The following is a 24078-nucleotide window of genomic DNA, read 5'->3' on the forward strand; positions in this document are numbered from 1 at the left end:
ATAGCCCTGACTTTGCTGTAGTGATCAAACACAGGCATAGTTAGTTATGACCAGCCTGTGTCTCTACAACCTGTAGCATTCTCCGGCTCACCCTTTGGGCTGGAATTTGTCAAGCTTGTTCTGAGCCCACAGGTGATCTTTTTTTTTTTTTTCCCCTGAAACTTTGGTAAGTTTCTGCTTAGCCATTTCTCTACTGCTGAAGCATGAAGCATAGTTATCATGCTCTAAAAATTGTTTACATGCTTTCCACCCACCTCCAGCCAAATAACAGGAGCTAGATTTTTTTTTGGTTGTTGTTTTTTTTTTTTTTTAAGTAAAAATTTTCCATGGCCTCTTTTGAGAGCAAGAACCAGTTCTTTGTCATAGTATGAGGCTTTTTTCTTTAGCCTAAAGTGGTACAGGAGGAGAAGCGTGGGTTCAGGAAAAAGACAGACTCAAGTCTGAAATGTACTTTTCCAGTTACTATTAGTGTGAGCTCAGGCAAGATGCTAAATCTTCTTCCCAACCTTGTTTTCCTCAACTGTGAAATGGGACAATGACACATTTCAAGTTTATGGTGAGGATGGGGGTTGATTTAGGTGTAACAGCTGGGGGAATGGTAGATGTGGGGATTCTCAAACCTGGATTCCCAGGGGAACTTTTAAAATAAAATTGCCCTTACCTGGGAAAAAGTGAAGTTGATTCTCATGGGAAGAGTACACATCTGAATCATTTTTAAAATTTCCAGGAGATTCAGAAGCCCAGCGAAGGTTAAGAACCAGTGAGTCTAACAAAGATGAACTTCAGAAGCATAACATTAAGTGAAAGAAGTAACACACGAGACCACAAATGGTATGATTCTGTTTCTATGATGTTCTAGAAGTGATAGGACTGTGGAGACAAGAATAAGATCAGTGACAGGGCCAGGGAGCTTGGGAGAGGAGATTACTGCAGAGCGGCAGAGACCAATGTTTTGGGGTGAAAATGTTTGATAGATTGACTTGTCAATACTCATTCACCTGAATGCTTCAAAATGTAAATTTTATTGTATGTAAATTATACCTTGGTTCATGAAAGAACTGTTAGCATAGGTTCTCAATCACCATTATTTTGATGATGATGATGGTGATGGTGATGTAGAAGGAAAGCAGTAGGGGTCTGAAACAATTTCCAGAGGTTGTATTTTTTGATAAGGGCTAGCTTGAAACTCCTGAAGCATTACAAGATAGATCGTCATAAATCCATATATGGACACCTTATCTTTGACAAAGGAGGCAAAAATATACAATGGATTAAAGACAATCTCTTTAACAAGTGGTGCTGGGAAAACTGGTCAACCACTTGTAAAAGAATAAAACTAGAACACTTTCTAACACCATACACAAAAATAAACTCAAAATGGATTAAAGATCTAAACGTAAGACCAGAAACTATAAAACTCCTAGAGGAGAACATAGGCAAAACACTCTCCGACATACATCACAGCAGGATCCTCTATGACCCACCTCCCTGAATATTGGAAATAAAAGCAAAAATAAACAAATGGGACCTAATTAAACTTAAAAGCTTCTGCACAACAAAGGAAACTATTAGAAAGGTGAAAAGGCAGCCTTCAGAATGGGAGAAAATAATAGCAAATGAAGCAACTGACAAACAACTAATCTCAAATATATACAAGCAACTCCTACAGCTCAACTCCAGAAAAATAAATGACCCAATCAAAAAGTGGGCCAAAGAACTAAATAGACATTTCTCCAAAGAAGACATACAGATGGCTAACAAACACATGAAAAGATGCTCAACATCACTCATTATCAGAGAAATGCAAATCAAAACCACTATGAGGTACCATTTCACGCCAGTCAGAATGGCTGCGATCCAAAAGTCTACAAGCAATAAATGCTGGAGAGGGTGTGGAGAAAAGGGAACCCTCTTACACTGTTGGTGGGAATGCAAACTAGTACAGCCACTATGGAGAACAGTGTGGAGATTCCTTAAAAAACTGGAAATAGAACTGCCTTATGATCCAGCAATCCCACTGCTGGGCATACACACTGAGGAAACCAGAAGGGAAAGAGACACGTGTACCCCAATGTTCATCGCAGCACTGTTTATAATAGCCAGGACATGGAAGCAACCTAGATGTCCATTAGCAGATGAATGGATAAGAAAGCTCTGGTACATATACACAATGGAGTGTTACTCAGCTATTAAAAAGAATACATTTGAATCAGTTCTAATGAGGTGGATGAAACTGGAGCCTATTATACAGAGTGAAGTAAGCCAGAAAGAAAAACACCAATACAGTATACTAACACATATATATGGAATTTAGAAAGATGGTAACGATAACCTTGTGTACGAGACAGCAAAGAGACACACTGATGTATAGATCAGTCTTATGGACTCTGTGGGAGAGGGAGAGGGTGGGAAGATTTGGGAGAATGGCATTGAAACATGTATTATATCATGTATGAAATGAGTTGCCAGTCCAGGTTTGATGCACGATACTGGATGCTTGGGGCTGGTTCACTGGGACGACCCAGAGGGATGGAATGGGGAGGGAGGAGGGAGGAGGGTTCAGGATGGGGAACACATGTATACCTGTGGCGGATTCATTTTGATATTTGGCAAAACTAATACAATATTGTAAAGTTTAAAAATAAAATAAAATTAAAAAAATAAAAAAATAAATCCATAATTTGAAATGTGCACATTGAAACGAATGCATTTGACATGCTTTTAGTTCCAGATGTTCAGGTAAGCATGCTGAATGGGGTTTGCTGACTCTTTAGTTACTAATAAAGAATAAATAACAGATGATTGGAAAGATTCAGCATGGGGATGAACATTAGAAGCATTTTTAAGCCAAGATATTCCAACTCCCTGAGGTGTTCAAGAAAGTAATCAGAGAAGCAAGGCTCTTGGGAAATTCTTCCCTAGTTCTGATTCTGTGAGGGATGGAAGAATGGTGCTTTGTTTTACACAGATTTGAAGAAGAAGCCTTGAGAGCATGACATGTCTGAAGAGCAAAGATGTAGGAAGTGGATATCAGCCAAGACCTCTGGTGGAGGTTTCAGTCTGAGATGGGTCAGGGCTCTCATTCAGGTGTGAGGACACAGGCATTCTGAACTGTTCTGCTGGTGATCAAAACTCAAGGGCTCATCTTGGCTTGGTTCTTTGGACTTGTTATTCTCCAGCTTGGAACAGGTCAAAATTCTCCTCTCATCTTTCCCAGTTGTGTAACCTTTGACAAGTGATCTAAATTTTCAGAGTGTTAGCTTCCACACCTGAAAAATGAGGGCGATGAACTGACACTGCTAGCTTGTCGGACAGAGTAGAGAAAACGTACATGAAATACGGTGCCCACTGCCTGGTAAGGCATCCTGTATTCAATAAGTCAAACCATGCCCTGGGCACCGTTCTCTTTGGTTTACCTGTTTTAATTCATTTACCTTTTACCACAACTCTATGGAGTGGATATAATCGGTATTGTCCCATTGCATGAGTGAGGAAATTGAGAACAAAGAGGCTGGTGGTTTGGTCATGGGTAGAGGGAAGCCATGTGGCTCTGAATGCTATGCTCACAGCCCCTTGGCTCTCCCATCCTTGATGTGTGCGCGAGGCTTGTCGTAAATGGTGGGAATCTGCAGAAAGTTCAGCATCATTCATTTATCCTGGGGCAGAATTGATTCACCATGAATTTCTGGATACTGTGCTGATCTGTGTGTGCCTGTGCACATCTATTTGGTGGGGAAAGGGTGCTCAAAGGCAAGGTGATGAGTTTTGCAGTAAAGCCTGGAGACCTTGGTTAGAATTCCTGTCTGCCCCTTCCTGGGTGTGACATTTGATCTCTTTGGGCCACAGGTCACTTGATATCTTTGAGACTTTATTTCACGTCTACAAAATAGGAATGCTTATGTCCGTCTTACCAAAGGGTTGGGAGTGTTAAATAAAATGATGGATGTACATGTACCTGGAAGACTGACTGAATGTATAGGATCCTGGTAAAGACATATGTACTGAAGATTAAAGAAAGGTATTTTTAAGAGAAGCATGCAGCCTAACAAAGCTTATGGGGCTTATATTTCTGGCTTGGTATTTGAGTTTCTACTTTATTGGTGGTGGTTCCCAGGCAGAGTCCTGGTGTCCATCCTACCTTCTGTTTTTCTGAGCAAGGAAGAAGCATGGTACACACTCCCAGGGGAAGAACCTTGGGCTTGCAATCCCAGAGCAATCTGATTTTTTGGCACCCAAGGCCCTTCATCCACTTCTCTGTGTCCAGGATGGCACGTGACCTAGCGGACACTCCAGGAAGGGAGGAGGCATAATCCCTTCCTCAAGGAATTTGTCAACCAGCTTGGATGGCAAGGCTACCACTGCATTTTAGGATGGTTATGGGGGCCTGTAGTTTTTTTATCTTTGTGTCTCTGACACTTGAAACCTGGAAAAGTGCCCAAGACATGGTAAGGTTTTCATAAATGTTGAGCCATGCAAGTCTGGTTACCGCCAGAGATGGCCAGCAGGTGCTCAAAGTGCTGCTACCTACAGGTGGACTGGACAAGTACACATTTCTGGGCTTGAGGACTTCTCTTTATGGAATTCATCAAGCCTCTTCTCTCCCTGCCAGAGACTCTGAGATGCTGCTTGCTGCTCTGGAAATTGTTGGCAATTTTCTCTAATTGATGTTTTATTAATAATCAGGAAAGAGTTTCCTTTCCATGCGGGAAGAGTAAGCTGTCAGTGAATAAAGAGACATCACCCAGGCTGGTGATGTCTGATTTCTTAGCCTACAAGGGTGTGGTGTTTGGGAAAGGCCAGTGGGCAGAGAACTGACCTGTACTGAAAATCTGTGTTTGTTAGAACTTAGCTTTGTGACCTCAGGCATGCCACCCTTTGCTAAGCTTCAAATTTCTTCCCTCATCTGATACTGTGACCAGCTCCCACCTGCTGGATGTCTGCTGTACTCCAGGTCTCATCCCAGGGAATAAAATTCACCACTTAGGACAGCTCCTGGGATCAGCTGGGAGATGGATGTGGGTACCAGGAAGAGGCCTGGGCTGTCCTCTGGCTCTGCTGTGTCTCTCTGTGGCCCTCACCTTCTCCAGGCTCCTGTTTCCTCCTTTATAAAGTGCTGATGATGGTCCCTGCTTAGACCTTAGGGTTGCAAAGTCAGAAAAACTGCAGCGCTGCTTCTGCAAGGCCTTGGATTTTAAACTGTGATGTAGGAAGACATGAGTGACCTATAAAAGGCGTCCTCATGCCTCAAAATTTCCCCTTCCCTGAAGCCCTTCACATTCTGAAATCTTCCAGCAAGCTCTCAGTTCCTCTCCAGGGAGAATCAGGTTTCCAAGGGCTGCCTCACTGCCTCCACTGCAGGTGGAGGTGGGATCATGGAGGAGGTAACTTTACCTGGGATTCAAGGCAGTTGGTGTGACCTGGAGCTAGGGAGGGATACTCTCTCCCACACCCTGGATTTGAAATTCTTTGAGCAGCCACTTGCCTGTAACCTAGTGATAATGTCTGTCTCTTTGGATTAGGATCTAAACTCCTTGAGGGTCAGAATTCTTGGGCATAATAATTCTGGAGTCCTCCTCCATCCCTGTCTCCTCAGCCTAGTGCCCTGCCCAGAGTAGTGGCTTTATGAAAATCCACCAGACTGAATTAAGTGGGATTGAATGACTAAACCACAAAGACAAATGCTGGACTGAATATGAACACAAGCCCTGCCAGGTCTGGGTAGAGGTCATTTTTGAAAGCTGGTGTGTTGGAGGTGTGGGTGGAGGCAGGCTTATGCTCTCTGACAAATAGAGACTGTTTTCCTGTACCCTTGGGGTTTCATCTTTTCTTTTGAGTCTTGAAAGCCCATGGCATTGAGTGCATTATAGAGAATTGTTCTTGGAGCTCAAGTTCCCTTACAATTCTTTTCATGGGCGGCTCATATGACAGGCTATGACATGACTCCATGAAAATAGACACTTCTGCTGCAGGCTCTTAGAAATCCTTTTCACCTGCCCGGGTCTTCCAAGTAATAGAACTTTATTCTCCTCTTGGCCTCTGAATACCTTCATCATCGGGGAAGCAGTTTTCTCCAAAGCCTTTCCCCTGCCTCCATGTTAGAAGGACTTAATCAAATACTGAGAATGCCCTGGACATGAGATAAAAACACTGCAGTGTGTGAGTGAGTGAGAATCGCTTAGTCGTGTCTGACTCTTTGTGACGCAAGGGACTGTAGCCTGCCAGGCTCCTTTGTATATGGAATTGTCCAGGCAAGCATACTGGAGGGGGTTGCCATTTCCTTCTCCAGGGAATCTTCCTGACCTAGGGATTGAACATGGGTCTCTTGCATTGCAGGCAGATTCTTTACTATCCGAGTCACAGCTGCTGCTGCTGCTAAGTCGCTTCAGTCGTGTCCGACTCTGTGCGACCCCATAGATGGTAGCCCACCAGGCTCCCCCGTTGCTGGGATTCTCCAGGCAAGAACACTGGAGTGGGTTGCCATTTCCTTCTTTAATGCATGAAAGTGAAAAGTGAAAGTGAAGTCTCTCAGTGGTGTCCGACCCTTAGCGACCCTACGGATTGCCACCTACCAGGCTCCTCCATCCATGGGGTTTTCCAGGCAGGAGTACTGGAGCAGGTTGCCATTTCCTTCTCCATCTGAGCTGCAGGGGCTGATCTAATTGAAGGAGGGCAAGAATATGATTCTAAGAATCCCAGATCCAAGGAAGGTGAGGTCAGGAGGTGCCTGGGGACAGGAGGCCCGAGGCAGTAAGAGGCACACTCACCAGGAATGCATGAGATGTGACCACTGAAATCTTGGAATTGTAGGATTTCAGAGAGTCCAAGGGCTTTGCTTTCCTCCCAAGCCCGCTGCTCACCTTTGCTACCCCACCAGCCTCTGCTTCAGTGTTTCTAAGTACATGGAGTTCCCTGAATGTGGGTGCTCTGAGCCCCAAGTTCCTTCCACCTATTGATCCCTGTTTAGAATACCCTTCCTGGTTGTCCTTTGCCTGGCTGCTCTATGCCCAATAATTCTAATTATTATTTAGAATGGACAGAAATCTGACTGGACATTTTCTGGGCTTTTCTACTTCTTTTTTAAAATTTTTACTTATTTCTTTATTATTGGCTTTGCTGGGTCTTCATTGCTGCACTCAGACTTTCTCTTAGTTGCAGACAAGTGGGGGCACTCTTCATTGCAGAGCTCAGGCTTCTTATTGTGGTGGCTTCCCTTGTTGTGGAGCACAGGCCTTAGGGTGTGTGGGCTTCAGCAGTTGTGTCATGTGGGTTCAGCAGTTGTGGGTCCCAGGCTCTAGAGCATGGGCTTCAGTAGTTGTGGTGCATAAGCTTAGTTGCTCTGTGGCACGTGGCATCCTCCCAGACCAGGATCGAACCTATGTTTTCTGCATTGGCAGGCAGATTGTTTATCACTGAACCACCCAGGAAGCCCTGAGCTGTTCTATCAGAAGTAGCTCCCTCTATCTGAACACACTGAACTTATTAGCTGTTTGTGCTCAGTAGTGACTTCTGAAATGGCCTTAAGCTGGGAAATGGCATGGCCGATTTCCAGAAAGGTCCCAGTGCTGGCTCTGTGGGAAGTGTGGCTGCCCTAATGGAGAACCTGGGCTGAGAGTGGAGACTGGGGGACTGTACACGTGGTTCAGGGGGTGAAGATAAAGGTTTGCAGTGAGGATATAAGAGGAAGACTGGAGTTGGTTCAAAGATGGTATAGGATGAAGGAAGTACCCCACTGATGTGAAGTTTGACCAGATGCTTACAGGAAGCCTGTGATGAATGGAATGGAATGGAATGGAACAGGGGACCTCCAGGGTTCCCTACTGATGGGTAGTCTGGCTGCAAAAGTTCCCAACAAACAAGGCAGAAACACTTGATCTGAATTTTTTGGAAGAGTTTCTTGAACCAGGTGTGAAACACTGGCATGGTAGGTGCCTCATCTCTCTGAGGGTGGCATGTCCCCTACCCCAGATAAATTGCCACCCCTTAGGAATAGGCAGGCACACTTAGCACATTTTACCCAGGAGGCTTTGTTCCTGTGCTTCCCTCAGCCTCCAGGGATCCACAGTAAGGTCCTGCCTGACATGAAATACACAGTCAAAATGCCCCCTTGAAAGTATGTCATGAAAGTCAGACGTACTCTCTCTCCCTCTTTGCTAATCTGATGGCTAGATATCACATCTTTCAGGGGTTTGAGTTGAATAGGCATATCGTTTATCTATTTCTTACTCCTAGATAATATTTAAAAAATTGAAGTATGAATGATTTACAATTTTATGTTAGTTTCTGGCACATAGCAATAATACATACATATATGTGTATATATGCATATATATATATATTGACTTCCCTGGTGGCTCCATCAGTAAAGAGTCTGCCTGAAATGTGGGAGACCTGGGTTCGATCCCTGGGTTGGGAAGATCCCCTGGAGAAGGAAATGGCAACCCACTCCATTATTCTTGCCTGGAGAATCCCATGGATGAGCCTGGTAGGCTACAGTCCATGGGATCACAAAGAGTCAGACACAACTAAGTGACTTTCTGTCTTTCTTTTTCTTTCTATACATATATATGTGTGTGTGTGTGTATGTATATTATATATATATTTTTTCATATTATTTTCACTATGGTTTATTAAAAGATATTGAATATCATTCCCCCTGCTAAACAATAGGACCTCGTGGTTTATCTTTTTTCTATAATAATCATTTGCAACTGTTAATCCCCAACGCCCAGTCCGACCCTCCCCTGCCATGCCTTCCCCTGGCAACCATAAATCTATTCTCTATGTCCGCGATTCTGTTTCTGTTTTGTAGTAAGTTCATTCGTGTCACATTTTAGATCCCATACATACGTGGAGAATCGTTTTTGTACCCCACTCTCTGTAGCTCCAGTCTAACAGTACACAGTAGATGCTCAGAATTGTTCTTGAAACAAGCAAGGTATCTAGCCTTTCTGGGAGCCAAAGGCCATGTCATCCTTCTTTGTTTAAAACAACTGGGAATGCCATACTTTTAACTCAGTTTTGCTCAGAGCGCTGGGGCCTTGGGAATGTGACATATCCAGACAGACTTGGGGACGAGGGAACCAGCAGCACCAATTAAAGTGTGTACATGTGAGTTTGTGTAGGAGAGTAAGGGGTGGCATAGGAGCACACAATAAGTGTGCAGTACTGAGCACAACATCAGCATTCGAATACTTGTATAGCCTCCTCCTTCTCCTTTCTGGATGGAGTCTTTCAGGACCACAAATACAAAACACCCTGAAAATCCCTCCATTGCAAGAGCTGATACAGGAGAGATGCAGACAATAAACCCTGGCGGGTGCAGCCTACAAGCCACTTGGCAGAATTCCTCTTTGGCTCCAAAACTGGCTCTGTGTGTCTGACCCTAAGATTCCCGACTCCCTCTGAAACGACTTTCAGTGAGCTATTGTTTGAGCACCATTGTCTATTCTTGTTACCAACACTAAGTTTCAAAGGTCTGTAATAGGTCTGACCCACCCTGCATTCTGGCTCTGCCAAATCCTATTTTCTTTTCATCTCTGACTCTTCCAAACAGTTACCCCCTTAGGAGAATCATCTTGGAGGAGTCACCTAACTTCACTTGGCTTTAGTTGTTTTCAAAAGTCCTTCCTGTTCTGATAAGCTGGGGCTATAATTTCATTGCCATGCCTTGAAGGCTTTTCCACACACAGCTCCTTCTAGGAGCAGAGCAAGTGATGCTATTAATATTTTGGACAATGATCCAAGGCCCATGTCATCTCCTGAGAGGCCTCTTTGCTTCATGCTGTGGTTCCTCCTACTCTTCAAGCCCATGAGTGAGTCTGAACTTCACACCTAGAGACTTTTCTCTACCTCATCGTTCACAAATTCTTTTCAGGAAATCCTGAAAACCCAGCTTCAGTCATTCATAAACAGAAGCTTTCCAAAAAGGTGTCTTTCCTTTAACCTTTACATGAAAATAAGTCAATGGTTGTGGGGTAATTCTGAGACTGTCCCCTTGCCTGTGAAAATTACTGTGTGATGCAGATTAAAAAATGACCTCTCCAACTAAGGCCATATGGGAAATAGTTCTCTTCTCACATCAGAGGCCAAGCTACCAGCAGACAAATATAACAGTTTATGAATAATTCAGTTATGGTTCTGATCTGCCTGTTAATAATGCTTGGAACAGATATCCCAGATATTGTTGGGAAGGGGAGAGTGCAATAGATGAAGGGAGGCTGAGCATCCTGAAGCCCTCTAGCCTGATCCCATGGAGATTTTGCATCCAGAAGAAGCATCAGGTGTTTTCCACTCATGTCAAGGTCAGAGCCATAGTGAGTGTTCCTGTTCCCATGTTGTGGTCATGTCATCGTCTAGTGATCAACAGACATCCATCCTGCATTCTTTCCTTGGTTGGGCAGCAATGAATTTATTTATTTTGGTCACACAGCATGCAGGATCTTGTTTCCCTGACCAGGGAATGAACCCATGCCCCCTGCAGTGGACATACGGAGTCTTAAGCACTGGACCACCAGAGAAGTCCCAAAGCAGTGAAATTTTGAGCAATGCCTTCATCCTTAGCTCTTGGAAAGGGCTCTGATTTGCCTAACGAATCAAAAATCTTACTGCCTTGCTTTAGGAATGGGTGTGGGCTCCCCAGGTCTAAATCAATCCAATACACAGCTATTTCTGGCTCTGGGGATCATTTTTATCATGGCCTCATAGTCACTTTCAGGTCAACGAGATGTGAGGGGAAATGTGCTAAAAAATTTGGAGTGTAGCTTCCCATTCCTCTGATCCTCCTACACCTACTTTGTTTCTGTGAGTCTAAATCTGAATTCAAGCCACATAGGAGAACACAGATGAGTGATAGCCGAGAAGCAGCCTGAGGCACTGGCTTCAGGCAGCCAGAAGGTCTGCTCTACCTCTGGGCTTGCAATTATGTGAACCAAGTCATTTATTCATGATTAAAATATTTTTTCTATGATTTGAAACATAAAGCAAACTAACTGATAGAAGGAGAGTGTTACAGACTTGGGACTTCCCAGGTGGCTCCGGGGTAAAGGATCCACCTGCCAGTGGAGGAGATGAGGGTTTGATCCTTGGGTGGGGAAGATGCCCTGGAGGAGGAAATGGCAACCCACTCCAGTGTTCTTGCCTGGGAAATCCCATGGACAGAGGAGCCTGGAGGGCTACAGTCCATGGGGTCACAAAGAGTCAGACAGGACTGAGAGACCGAGCACATTCGCAGGTTATAGACTTGATGAGAGAGTGGATAAAGTCAAAGGATTCCTAGTGATGGCGCTGCCTGAGGACTTGGCAAAAGGTGAGGAGGGGTAACAGGAAGAGTGGTGGTGATGATTTAGTTGCTAAGTCATGTCTGACTCTTTGTAACCCCATGGACTGTAGCCCCCCAGGCTCCTCTGTCCATAGCATTCTTCAGGCAAGAATACTGGAGTGGGTTGCTATTTCCTTCTCCAGGGGATAGGCTTTGTGAAATGCTTGTTCTGTACGTTTGGGTAGTTCTAGTCTTCCAGGAGGGGACTGTACACTGGATGTCGAGCTCCTTGAGGACACTGTGTCCTCAGCATCTATGAGTCCCTAGTGCCCACCTCAGAGCCTGTGTGATCAGTCAATGAAGGAATGAAGAAAACAATGAGTAAGTGGATCTCTGTTGCTACAGGCCATGCAGATTAGTAGGTACAATAAAGGTTAGAAAAGGCAGCAATGAGAGGCATTGGAGCAACCAGTTGCCAAATTCAAGAGATGAATTGAGAGGCCAGCATGAGATGACTCAGGTCCTCTCTGGTGAAGGACTGAGCTGGACAGACCGAAGAAAGTGGGACACCATGGGACCTGAGATCAGAAGAGCAGCCTTGGAATTACTATTTGGAGACTGGTGTCTGTTAATCAAATTCATTTCAGATGTGCTCCCATAACAGACTTGCAGACTTGATGGGATTACAGATCTGCCTGGTGATTGTGTTTTCCTGGAGGTGGTGGGACCCTGTGGAGAGTGACAGTCCTGTAGGATTACCCAGGAGGTGGTTCCAGGGCCTCTGGGCCAAAGACTCTCAGAGTAATTAGAGTATCAACTGCATTATCAGTGCCAGCCAGGCCTCCTGAGAAGCTGGAAATCAATCTCTATCATTTTTGCTTTTATTTCTTCACCAACTGCAAGACAGAGATCAGCCGGGGATAGCTGGGAATTTAACATGTGCTTATCTCTTTCACGGGCATTCATTGAAATCAGAGAGCTCAATTAAAGCATCCAGTTCCCAATGCAGAATTCCTGGAGAGAGGATTTGAGACCCTCTGCTTTCCTTCCACAGCCACCGGCGTCTCACTTCATCAGTCAGCCATTGTCCCTCCTATTTGAGTCCTGTGCTCTGCTTTACTTACAGCATGGAAAGATGGACACATCTCTGTCTTAGCAAACACACCTCTCCTTCAACCACATTTCCCTCCAGTTTGTGCCTGATTTTCCTCCTTTACATCTCTTCCAACATCTATGGAGATAGTCTGGACCAAGGCTCTAAGTTTACCATCTCTAGTTCTGCACCTTCCCTCTGATGCTCTCTGCACCTTGACTTCTGTCCCTTCTCCTCTCCAAATCAGCTCTTAACCATGACCTCCCAGTTGCCAAATAAATTGCACAATAAAATGCTCAAGACACTTAGATGACCATGCAGTGATCATCCAACTCAGACACTTTCTTTGCAGGACTACTTTCAGGGCAAATGGGGACGAGTGTTGGAACTGCACCCCACATACTGACTCTCCCAAAAGAACAAGGATGAGGGATGCTCTAACAATGAAACAGTTTTATCAATATTTGTTCACTAACAGACAATGGACATGTGGCCTGGAGAGTCAAACCAACTTGCTCAAGGTCATACAGCATGTTAGGACCTGAACCCAGGCTTCTTGCCTCTAAACAAACATTTAGGACTCACTGCACACCAGGCACTGTTCTAAATATTTTACAACTATAACCCTCACCACAGTTCTATAAAGTAGATACTGTTACTCTTGTCCAATATAAGTAATGAAGGGTAGATATGGAGTGGTAAGTAACTTGGCAGAGATTAGATCAGACCCCAGCACCCAGGGCTTGACTTCTGTGCCACCTGCATTTCCATTGTGCTGTCTTATTGTTCGTGCCAGACCTTCCCAGCCAGGCTGTGTGATGTGCCCCATGGTTAGAAGTGGTCTTAGATAGTCTCCTTGGTTCCATAGCTAGCTGGATGGAGCTTGGGGCAGCCATGGCTTCTAGACTTGTCCCCTGTTGCTGAGATCTTCCTTGCCTCTACTCCTGTGGGTCACACAAATGTTGTTTTCATTCTCAACATGATAGGCAAAAATTTAATAAGTATTGTCCATGGAATGAAATATTAAGCTGAGCACTCTACCGTATGTTAGTATGGTGTTGTGTATGAATCTCTCAAAAATCTTATAGAGGTTGCTATAAAGTTTGCAGATTCACTGGGATGGAGTGGGGGTAGGGAGAAGGGGAAGGAAGAGGTTCTGAAAGAGTGTTCATTACACAGGAATTAGTGTTCATTTCCTTATGTAAATACCTTCTCCTGAATCTCCCATAAGACTAACCCTACTCTTAATATAGTAAAATGCCCTCTTGAAATCAAAGTTGCAATTAATTATATAGGATTCCCATATAAAATGAGATAGCTCCTAAAACAGAATTATTGCTCACGGAAAAAGGTCAAATCAGGTAGTTCTTTTACAGTCTTGTGTTAGCTGTTTGCCCCCCAAGACAGATTTTAATGATTAAGAGTATTACTAAAAGCATAAATTGTTGCTAATTAATATAATACATAATCCCCTTAATTCCCCCACATTCTATGCTACTATTATAATAAAAATACCACTAAATGGTACTTAAGCCTTTAACAATACTGACAACACCACATTTGCATCAGATCTGTAAAACATTCTCCTATCTAATATCTGATATGAGGGTTTGGCATTAATGAGGATATTCTCAAATGTCCCTTGGAATCTTCAATAATATGAAAATTCTACAAGACATTCCACTGGCTTCCCTGGTGGCTTGACAGTAAAGAATTCACCTGTTAATGCAGGAGACATAAGAGGTGCAGGTTTGATCCCTGGGTCAGGAAGATCCCCTGGAGGAGGGCATGGCAACCTGCTCCAGTGTTATTGCCTGGAGAATCCCCATGGGCAGAAGAGCCTAGCAGACTATACAGTCCATGGGGTGGCAAAGAGTCAGACATGACTGAGTGACTAAACAACAACAACAAAAAAATGAAGCTTTCCATGAAATGGGAGTCCCCAGATAACAGAGGAGTTCAAACTCATTCCCAGGGATATTTCCACTGTTTACATACCCAGGGTTTTTTTTTTACTCATCTCAATAACCTCAGACACACAGATGACACCACCCTCATGGCAGAAAATGAAGAAGAACTAAAGAGCCTCTTGATGAAAGTGAAAGAGGAGAGTGAAAAGGTTGGCTTAAAACTCAACATTCAGAAAACTAAGATCATGGCATCTGATCCCATGACTTCATGGCAAATAGATGGGGAAACAATGGAAACAGTGAAAGACTGTTTTTTGGGGGACTCCAAAATCATTGCAGATGGTTATTGAAGCCATGAAATTATAAGATGTTGCTCGTTGGAAGGAAAGTTATGACTAACCTAGACAGCATATTAAAAAGCAAAGACATTATTTGCCAACAAAGATCTGTCTAGACAAAGCTATGGTTTTTCCAGTAGTCATGTATGGATGTGAGAGTTGGACTATAAAGAAAGCACAGTGCTAAAGAATTGATGCTTTTGAACTGTGGTGTTGGAGAAGACTCTTGAGAGTCCCTTGGACTGCAAGGAGATCCAATCAGTCCATCCTAAAGGAAATCAGTCCTGAATATTCATTGGAAGGACTGAAGCTGAAGCTGAAACTCCAATACCTTGGCCACCTGATGCGAAGAACAGACTCGTTGGAAAAGACCCTGATGCTGGGAAAGATTGAAGTCAGGAGAAGAAGGGGACAACAAAGGGTGAGATAGTTGAATGGCATCACCGATTCTATGGACATGAATTTGAGCAAGCTCCATCATCATCCTGGTGATGGACAGGGAGGCCTAGGCCTGATGTGCTGCAGTCCATGCGTTTGCAAAGAGTTAGACATTACTGAGTGACTGAACTGAACTGAACTGAACTGAGAGCCACCTCCAGAGGAAAGCTCCCAGGGACTCAAGGAGGAAAGGGCTTCAGAGAGTCAGGGACAGGAACAAAGTGAAGGGCTTGTTCTCTTGTGTTCAAGCTTCTGTCTCTCAAGGGTTCACTCTATCAAGCACTTTGCTTCTCTTAGAAGGTCTGTTGTTAAATCACATAAAATGATATTGCTCTGATGAACTGTTCTTGTGTTTGTGGAGATGTACAGCCCTTGGGTGGGTATTGGTTAGGATATACTTCAGTCTGATTCTTGGTAGAGGTATGGGTTTCTTATGGTCAAAATAGTACTGCAAATGTAATGGCTTAAAATAAAATGACCATCTTTTAGTTCTAGAAGCCAGAAGCCCAGAATGGGTCTCCCTGGGCTCAACTCAAGGTGCATTAAGTCTGAGTTCCTTTATGGAGACTATGGGGATGAGCCATCCCTTTTTTTTTCCAGCTTTTAGAAGCTGCCCACATTCCTTGGCTCATGGTCCCATCTATCTTCAAAGCCAGCAATTGGTGACCAAGTCTTTCTTGCAGAACAGCCTTCAAATGTTGACTTTTATGCCTCTCTTCCATGTTTAAGGATGCTTGTGATTACATCGTGTCCATCTGGATAATCCAGGATATTCTCCCTATTTTGAGGCCGCATGATTAGCAACCTGTCTCCTGTACAATGTCATGAACCTCAGTGCATAGTTCATCAGGCACTCTATCTATCAGATCTAGTCCCTTAAATCTATTTCTCACTTCCACTGTATAATCATAAGGGATTTGATTTAAGTCACACCTGAATGGCCTAGTGGTTTTCCCTACTTTCTTCAATTTAAGTCTGAATTTGGCAATAAGGAGCTCATGATCTGAGTCAGAGTCAGCTCCTGGTCTTGTTTTTGCTGACTGTATAGAGCGTCTCCATCTTTGGCTGCAAAGAATATAATCAATCTGATTTCGGTGTTGACCATCTGGTAATGTCCATGTGTAGGGTCTTCTCTTGTGTTGTTGGAAGAGGGTGTTTGCTATAACCAGTGCGTTCTCTTGGCAAAACTCTATTAGCCTTTGCCCTGCTTCATTCCGTATTCCAAGGCCAAATTTGCCTGTTACTCCAGGTGTTTCTTGACTTCCTACTTTTGCATTCCAGTCCCCTATAATGAAAAGGACATCTCTTTTGGGTGTTAGTTCTAAAAGATCTTTTAGGTCTTCATAGAAATGTTCAACTTCAGCTTCTTCAGCATTACTGGTTGGGGCATAGACTTGGATTACTGTGATATTGAATGGTTTGCCTTGGAAATGAACAGAGATCATTCTGTCCTTTTTGAGATTGCATCCAAGTACTGCATTTCGGACTCTTTTGTTGACCATGATGGCCACTCCATTTCTTCTGAGGGATTCCTGCCCGCAGTAGTAGATATAATGGTCATCTGAGTTAAACTCACCCATTCCAGTGCATTTCAGTTCGCTGATTCCTAGAATGTCGACTTTCACTCTTGCCATCTCCTGTTTGACCACTTCCAATTTGCCTTGATTCATGGACCTAACATTCCAGGTTCCTCTGTAATATTTCTCTTTACAGCATTGGACCTTGCTTCTATCACCAGTCACATCCACAACTGGGTATTGTTTTTGCTCTGGCCCCATCCCTTCATTCTTTCTGGAGTTATTTCTCCAGTAGCCTATAGAGTTCCAGAAAAACATCTATTTCTGCTTTATTGACTATGCTAAAGCCTTTGACTGTGTGGATCACAATAAACTGTGGAAAATTCTTCAAGAGATGGGAATACCAGACCACCTGACCTGCCTCTTGAGAAACCTATATGCAGGTCAGGAAGCAAAGCAACAGTTAGAACTGGACATGGGACAACAGACTAGTTCCAAATAGGAAAAGGAGTACGTCAAGGCTATATATTGTCACCCTGTTCATTTAACTTATATGCAGAGTACATCATGAGAAACACTGGGCTGGAAGAAGCACAAGCTGGAATCAAGATTGCCAGGAAAAATATAAATAACCTCAGATATGCCGATGACACCACCCTTATGGCAGAAAGTGAAGAGGAACTAAAAAGCCTCTTGATGAAAGTGAAAGAGGTGAGTGAAAAAGTTGGCTTAAAACTCAACATTCAGAAAACGAAGATCATGGCATCTGGTCCCATCACTTCATGGGAAATAGATTGGGAAACAGTGGAAATAGTGTCAGACTTTATTTTTTTGGGCTCCAAAATCACTGAAGATGGTGATTGCAGCCATGAAATTAAAAGACGCTTACTTCTTGGAAGGAAAGTTATGACCAACCTAGATAGCATATTGAAAAGCAGAGACATTATTTTGCCAACAAAGGTCCATCTAGTCAAGGCTATGGTTTTTCCAGTGGTCATGTATGGATGTGAGAGTTGGACTATAAAGAAAGCTGAGCACTGAAGAATTGATGCCTTTGAACTGTGGTGTTGGAGAAGACTCTTGAGAGTCCCTTGGACTGCAAGGAGATCCAACCAGTCCATTCTAAAGGAGATCAGCCCTGGATGTTCTTTGGAAGTAATGATGCTAAAGCTGAAACGCCAGAACTTTGGCCACCTGATGCGAAGAGTTGACTCATTGGAAAAGACTCTGATGCTGGGAGGCATTGGGGGCAGGAGGAAAAGGGGATGACAGAGGATGAGATGGCTGGATGGCATCACCAACTGGATGGACGTGGGTTTGATTGAACTCTGGGAGTTGATGATGGACAGGGAGGCCTGGCGTGCTGCAATTCATGGGGTTCCAAAGAGCTGGACATGACTGAGCGACTGAACTGAATTGAACTGATTAGCAACCTTAATTCCATCTGCTACCTTAGTTCCCTTTTGACATATAACATATTCACAAGTCCCTGGAATGAGGACATGGACATTGGTGAAGCCATTATTCTGCCAGCCACATCAGATGATGGATCTGGCAGCTGCAGCTTGACTTTACAACCACGTGGCCCTGATACCATTCATTCTTTTGCTTGGCACAGCTGGCCTGGTTGGAAGAGCCCTTGGCTGGCTTGTGATCAGTTGACTGACTTTCTTGATATGTCCAGAGAATTCAAGAGAAAACTTTCATGCCAAGTCTGATCTGTAGCCTCTACTGCATTCTTTTCTACTAGCCATGTCTCTCTGGGATCTTGGGGAAACTTAGAATCTAGTACTATTACTGCCACCACTAATAATACATTTTTCCCTCTTTTTCTTCTTTATTATCTCCTTTTGCTTTTAATACCTAACTTTTATTAATGAATACTATATTCTAGGAACCATCTTAACTTCTTTAACAGAATTATCTAATTCTTATAGCAATCCTACGAGCTAGGTATTAGTTCCCCATTTTTATATATGAGGAAACTGAGGCACCAATGCACATGCCAAGCACAGGATTGATATCTAGGTCTACACCTCCATCCAAAGAGATTCAGGATTAGGGAAAACTAACACATGAGCTTAAAAGGAAGGAACACAGCCTAACTAACATGATCCACTCCCCCCTTTCCAAAGTGCTACCAAAGCAAGGTTGGGGGTAGGGAACTTCGAAGTATCCATGGGGCTTTCCAGCTATGGCATGTACTCAACATACATCTTCAGCCAGTCAAGAAGGTCCGATATGGGGTTCATATGTCTCCCCTAAATGGGACTTTGTTTTTCATAGCTACATCAAAGAAAGAATCCCTAACATTCAGTTGGATGGTAATAGAATTTTCCGTTAATGAGTCTCTAAGACCTACCTGGAATAAACTCTTGTAGGGAATGTAAACAAAGGTAGGCAAATATTCCACAAAATCATGTGAGGGGACCTCCCTAAATTGAACTGATTCAGAGTTTAAACTGAATAGTCATGCAAGGCCACTTGCCAAAATTTATTTTCTCTAATAGCAATATTATAGGTGCCCTGGGCTCCTAACTCTAATGCATTTGGCTATGGGTTATATAAATTTAGGTTTCTAAATTTATATCAAGCAGACAGTTCAGGTGGTAATGAAATGCTTTGGGTAAGTATAATTTTCCTTTCAAAAGGAAAGTGACAAAGAAGTGCCAAGGTTTGCAGGGATAATAACATACTTTACACTGAGTTACTGACAGGACTCCAGGAAGCTCCAATTTCTTGGACAAACATTATGGAGACACAGATCTTCCCAATGCCCTTGAAAGGTAGGTGGTAGGTAAAGTTGTTTTGGTTCCTTCCTATGACATGAAGCAGAGGAAGGCTGCCAGGTCCAAGGCAAACTAAAAAGGGGGCAGGACTCAGGACAGCGTAGGTCCTGTGGCCTCAGGGTACTGGCATCTCATGCATTTGGTGAGATTATACCATTAGTACTCTAATGCTATAATGTTATTTTATAATTTGCATTGTATTTGCCAGATCATGCAGATCCCCAAACAGTCATGGGTTTGGAAAAAATAAATCCCAATGAACTCAGAATCTTCTTGTTTTTCCATTTCTGTATCTCTCTGGTTATACTTAGAGGTCTCTTAGGGACCACTTGCTCAGATGTAATAAAGTATTACAAGTTTCATGGCTTAACACAATTGAAATGTATTCTCTCACATTTGGGGAATCTAGAATCTGAAATTAAAGCCATTCTTACTCTAAAGGTGCTAGGGGAGGATCCTTCCTTGCCTCTATCTAACTTTTGGTGGCTGTGAACAGTCTTGGTGGTCATGAGCCATCTGTGGTGGTCCTTGATTTGTCATGCATCACTTCAGTCTCTGCTCTCGGATACCGGGTTTCACGGCCGCAGCGACCCCGAAAGAGGAAAGGGCCTCCTCTGCCTTCGCTCCCCCCGCCAGCACGGGAAACACCACTGACATCGGAGCAACTGACATCAGGGATCCCGGATGAGCAGGGAACGGATCCGCCCACCAAACAGATGTCTCAACTTCACATACAGGATATCGCTCCCCCCGATCCTTTGTCTCACAAGAGGGGGTCAGGCCGCCTGACTCAGGCGACCCGGAATGCCTCCATACCTACTTGGGGACAAATAAAGACACTCTGCCATCAAGCACGGGGAATAACCTCTTTGCAGGGCTCTCCAACCTCCCCTGAGAAGATGTTTATTGCTATGCTTGCCTTATTATCTTGCCAGGTAAGCGCCTCCTCCCCTGCTCCTGAAAAGTATTGGGCCTACTTCCCAGATCCTCCAAACTTTCAAGTTGTTACCTGGAACAATGACCCCCTACGGGTCCACACAAACCAGCCTCAGTTACTGGGAGGGTCATATACTTCTTATACCACAGACGAATATCCTATTAATTTCTATTTTACCTTCAGGGGATTAGCAGACGACCTTCCTGTTTGCTTTAACTTTCCCAGTGATATAGAAAGCTTTATTATTCCCCCTAAAGAAGGCTGTGTCAGAGCCTCTAAAAAGGCAGTTCTGACTCATTCTCCAGCCTCAGGTATTGAACATAGAGGGCGTCTAGCGCTTTGGGTCTTACAGGCTCGTATGCCCGGGGCCCTTGATCCCCACGAATTTATATTCCATAGACCCCCTCCTGGATATCCAAGTTGTTATAATACTGAGCCTTCAGATGCCGTATGGAACACCATAGATGATCGTACAGGGTATCCGATTTGGAAATCTTGTACTTATCGTTTAAGAGCTGATTATAGAATACCGGGAAGAGGGAATTACATGATTCAAGACTGGAGTAACTCAGACCTAGGTAGGAGCCCATTGCCCCTTGATGACTTTCCCAGCAGATTTTATAATTGGAAGAAAGATTTTATTTCCTGGCCATTAAGCATTACTAGATGGCATAATAATCGATTTGTGTCACCCATATTGTCTTATACTACTAAGAACAGAACTTCTTGGCAGCCAGAAATTTGGAGGGCCCTTGCTGCCACTGCTCCCATTTCCTTATTCCGTCCAAATAGCAATTCTACTTATTCTGTTTTAGCTTGTGTACCCTCACCTTATGTTTTTCTCTTTACTAATGACTCCAAAAGATTAAATGTACACATGAATTATTCAGGTGGACCCAATATAGTAACTTGTGAACAATGTATGCTTTCATCTTGTTTGACCCCCCAATATAATGTTTGTTCTTTTGTTGTGTTGAAACGCCCACCCTATCTCATGATACCTGTGTCTGTGCATTCTTATTGGTATGATAATTACGGTTTGGCTGTATTACAACAACTGCAGGATTTAATGCGAACACGACGGTTTGTGGGCTTACTTATCTTGGGAACAGCAGCTTTGATAAGTGCAATCACTTCTGTTACTGTGGCAGCAATATCATTGACTCAACAAGTACATACTGCTCAATATGTTGATTCTATGTCCAAAAATGTTTCTTTAGCATTGGCAACACAGGAAGCTATAGACAGGAAGTTAGAAATGAGGGTAGACGCCCTAGAGGAAGCAGTAATACATATTGGGACTGAATTGCAGGCTTTAAAGGTGAAAATGGCATTGTCCTGTCATGCTGACTATCGGTGGATATGTGTAACACCCCTGAAAGTAAATGAGACAGATTTTGAATGGGAAAAGATTAAAAACCATATTTCAGGTATCTGGAACAGCTCTGACATTGGTCTAGACTTAGGGAAACTTCACAATCAAATAGCAACCATGGAACACTCCCGATTAGATTTTACTGCCGCTGGAACAGCAAATGATTTCTTCCATACTTTCTCTAACTACATTTCAGGAAAAAATATTCTGTCTACCTTCCTTAGCTATGCTACGGTGGCTGTTTTAATTCTGCTTCTCATAATCATTCTTCCTTGTATTGTCAGGATTCTTCGGCAGAGCATTCAGAGGCTCGCGACTGAGCTACATCTGGCTGTTTTAAGAAATAAAAAAGGGGGAGATGCCGGGAGCCGGCGAGAGACATTCCACTCGTGACAAAGGTCATGAGGAAGGAGGCTCGGCATACGCAAAGGCGGGATTGAGCCTAGGGAGTCCCCCCAGATATTCTCGAGCATCTACCCCCAAAAAACCAGAGTCTGCCTACTTTATCGTTTTGTGCTCTCACCTCTGACTTTACTGGGGGCTGTCCCCCACCACCATCTCGCTCTCTCTGTCAAAGAGTTAACTTACAGCTCCAATTAATAAAGTTCCTGGGCAATTAGGAGTGTTTAAATCCAAAACCCTTCAGATGGCTCTCTAACTCGCCTGACAAGTTTACCCGGACACCTACAGCTATGCATACGATTGTTTACAGTCTCCCAGCCTCGAGAGGCACTGGAAGCTTAAGATATTCAAATAGCTTAGAGCCTCTCAGAGAATTAGAAACTGTCAGAATAAAACTGGTAAAAGATTTCATTGATAAGCCAATGTTTGTTGCCAAGTTTTCACATCCCCTGAATTGTATCCTTGAATGTGTATTAATTAATATAGTTGGTATGTAGAAAAAATAAGTAGTGGCCTTGGTGTTAGTAACTTTAGACCCTTAAGGTAGTAAATTCTTTCCTTTGTAAACCCATTATACATCCACCCTATAGGAACGTAATCTTATCTTCGGAAGATGGCGCTAAACCTTAAAATAATTACTCTTAGAGAAAATACGTCTTTGTTGATAAGTGCTTGTCAAGAGTCATAAAATGTTAATAGGCCTCTGGCCAGAAGATGATGTAAATCACCTAAACCATTTGTATACGATAAATTTGCAGGAAAGAAACCCTGGTTTTTGATAAGCATCAAAGACTGCTGACTTTGCATCCCCTATTATCCTCTATGTGTAACTTAGGGTATAAAAGCCCCTGTTGAAAATAAAGCTATGGGCCTTGCTCACCAACGCTTGGTCTCCCCATGTCATTCTTCCCTTTAACTTCCAGCTGAGTGTCCATCTGGAGCGCGGATATCCTCTGCGACCATTTATTTGCCTGGGCTTCTAAGACCCACTCGAGAAGGTGTCTAAGGTGGGGCATCTTCCGCTATTCGAGAGGGCGCCTGCGGCCTCCGTGGTCAGAGCTAACCTGGTGTCACGGGTTATATTGATTTTCCGCGTAAACCAAGCCACTCAGCTTCTTTTCTCCACTGAATTTTCCTACTGAGCTATCCTCATTCTATTACTCTTTATTATCTCTAATTAACATTTGAATAGGTCGCCTAGCCGTCTCTCCTTCGAATACCCTGGATCAGCCGGGGCTGGACCTCGGCACTCTGCCTTCAACCTCCCATGACACACTTGCTGTTTCTCTGTATACACATTTCTCTCTTCTTATAAGGATAGCTCTCATTGTATTTGGGTGCACAGAATTCCAGTATAACCTCATACTGACTTGATTACACCTCCAAAGTCCACACTTCTGCATCAGGTCACCCTCATGGGCACTGGAGGTTAGAACCTCAACATATCTTCTAGGGGATACAAATCCTTTATTCAGTGACTATCCGATTTACTGAGACTCAATCATTACAAACTTCTCTATGTGGCAGTTTGAGAGAGACCATGATTGCAAGAAATGTGATAGACTTGGTTTCTTCTGTTCAGTAACCCAAGTGAACCCTCAGAACTCACTCAATCCTCGGAGGATGCCAGCTTTGGAGCAAGACTCTAGCAGCCATGGCAACAACCTTCTTCTCCTGATGTTGCAGTCTGGGGCAATTTTGTGCCTAAACAAAGAAGGTTTTCAAAAATGATGCTGGTGTATATATGTCAATCCCAATCTCCCAATTCATCGCCTCCCTCTTTCCCCATTGGGATCCATATGTTTGTTCTCTACATCTTTGTCTCTATTTCTGCTTTGTAAATAAGATCATCCATACCAATTTTTTTTTCAGATTCCACATATATGTGTTAATATCCTAGAGTTGTTTTTCTCTTTCTGACTTACTTCACTTAGCATAAGTTTCTAGGACCATCCATGTCTCTACAAAAATGACCTATTTTTGTTCCTTTTTATGGCTGATTAATGTTCCATTGTGTATATG

The 24078-nt window shown here is 43.4% G+C and overlaps 1 long non-coding RNA gene across 1 annotated transcript; it reads left to right on the forward strand.

Moving 5' to 3' along the window:
• Positions 1–19862: 19862 nt before the first annotated feature.
• On the forward strand, positions 19863–22030 carry LOC123328616. The gene is made up of 2 exons (XR_006639809.1): positions 19863–20277; positions 21939–22030. It is a non-coding gene; the product is annotated as an uncharacterized LOC123328616 (long non-coding RNA).
• Positions 22031–24078: the final 2048 nt, after the last annotated feature.

This window comes from Bubalus bubalis, chromosome 12, assembly GCF_019923935.1.
Source record: "Bubalus bubalis isolate 160015118507 breed Murrah chromosome 12, NDDB_SH_1, whole genome shotgun sequence".
NCBI classification, from domain to species: Eukaryota; Metazoa; Chordata; class Mammalia; order Artiodactyla; family Bovidae; genus Bubalus; species Bubalus bubalis.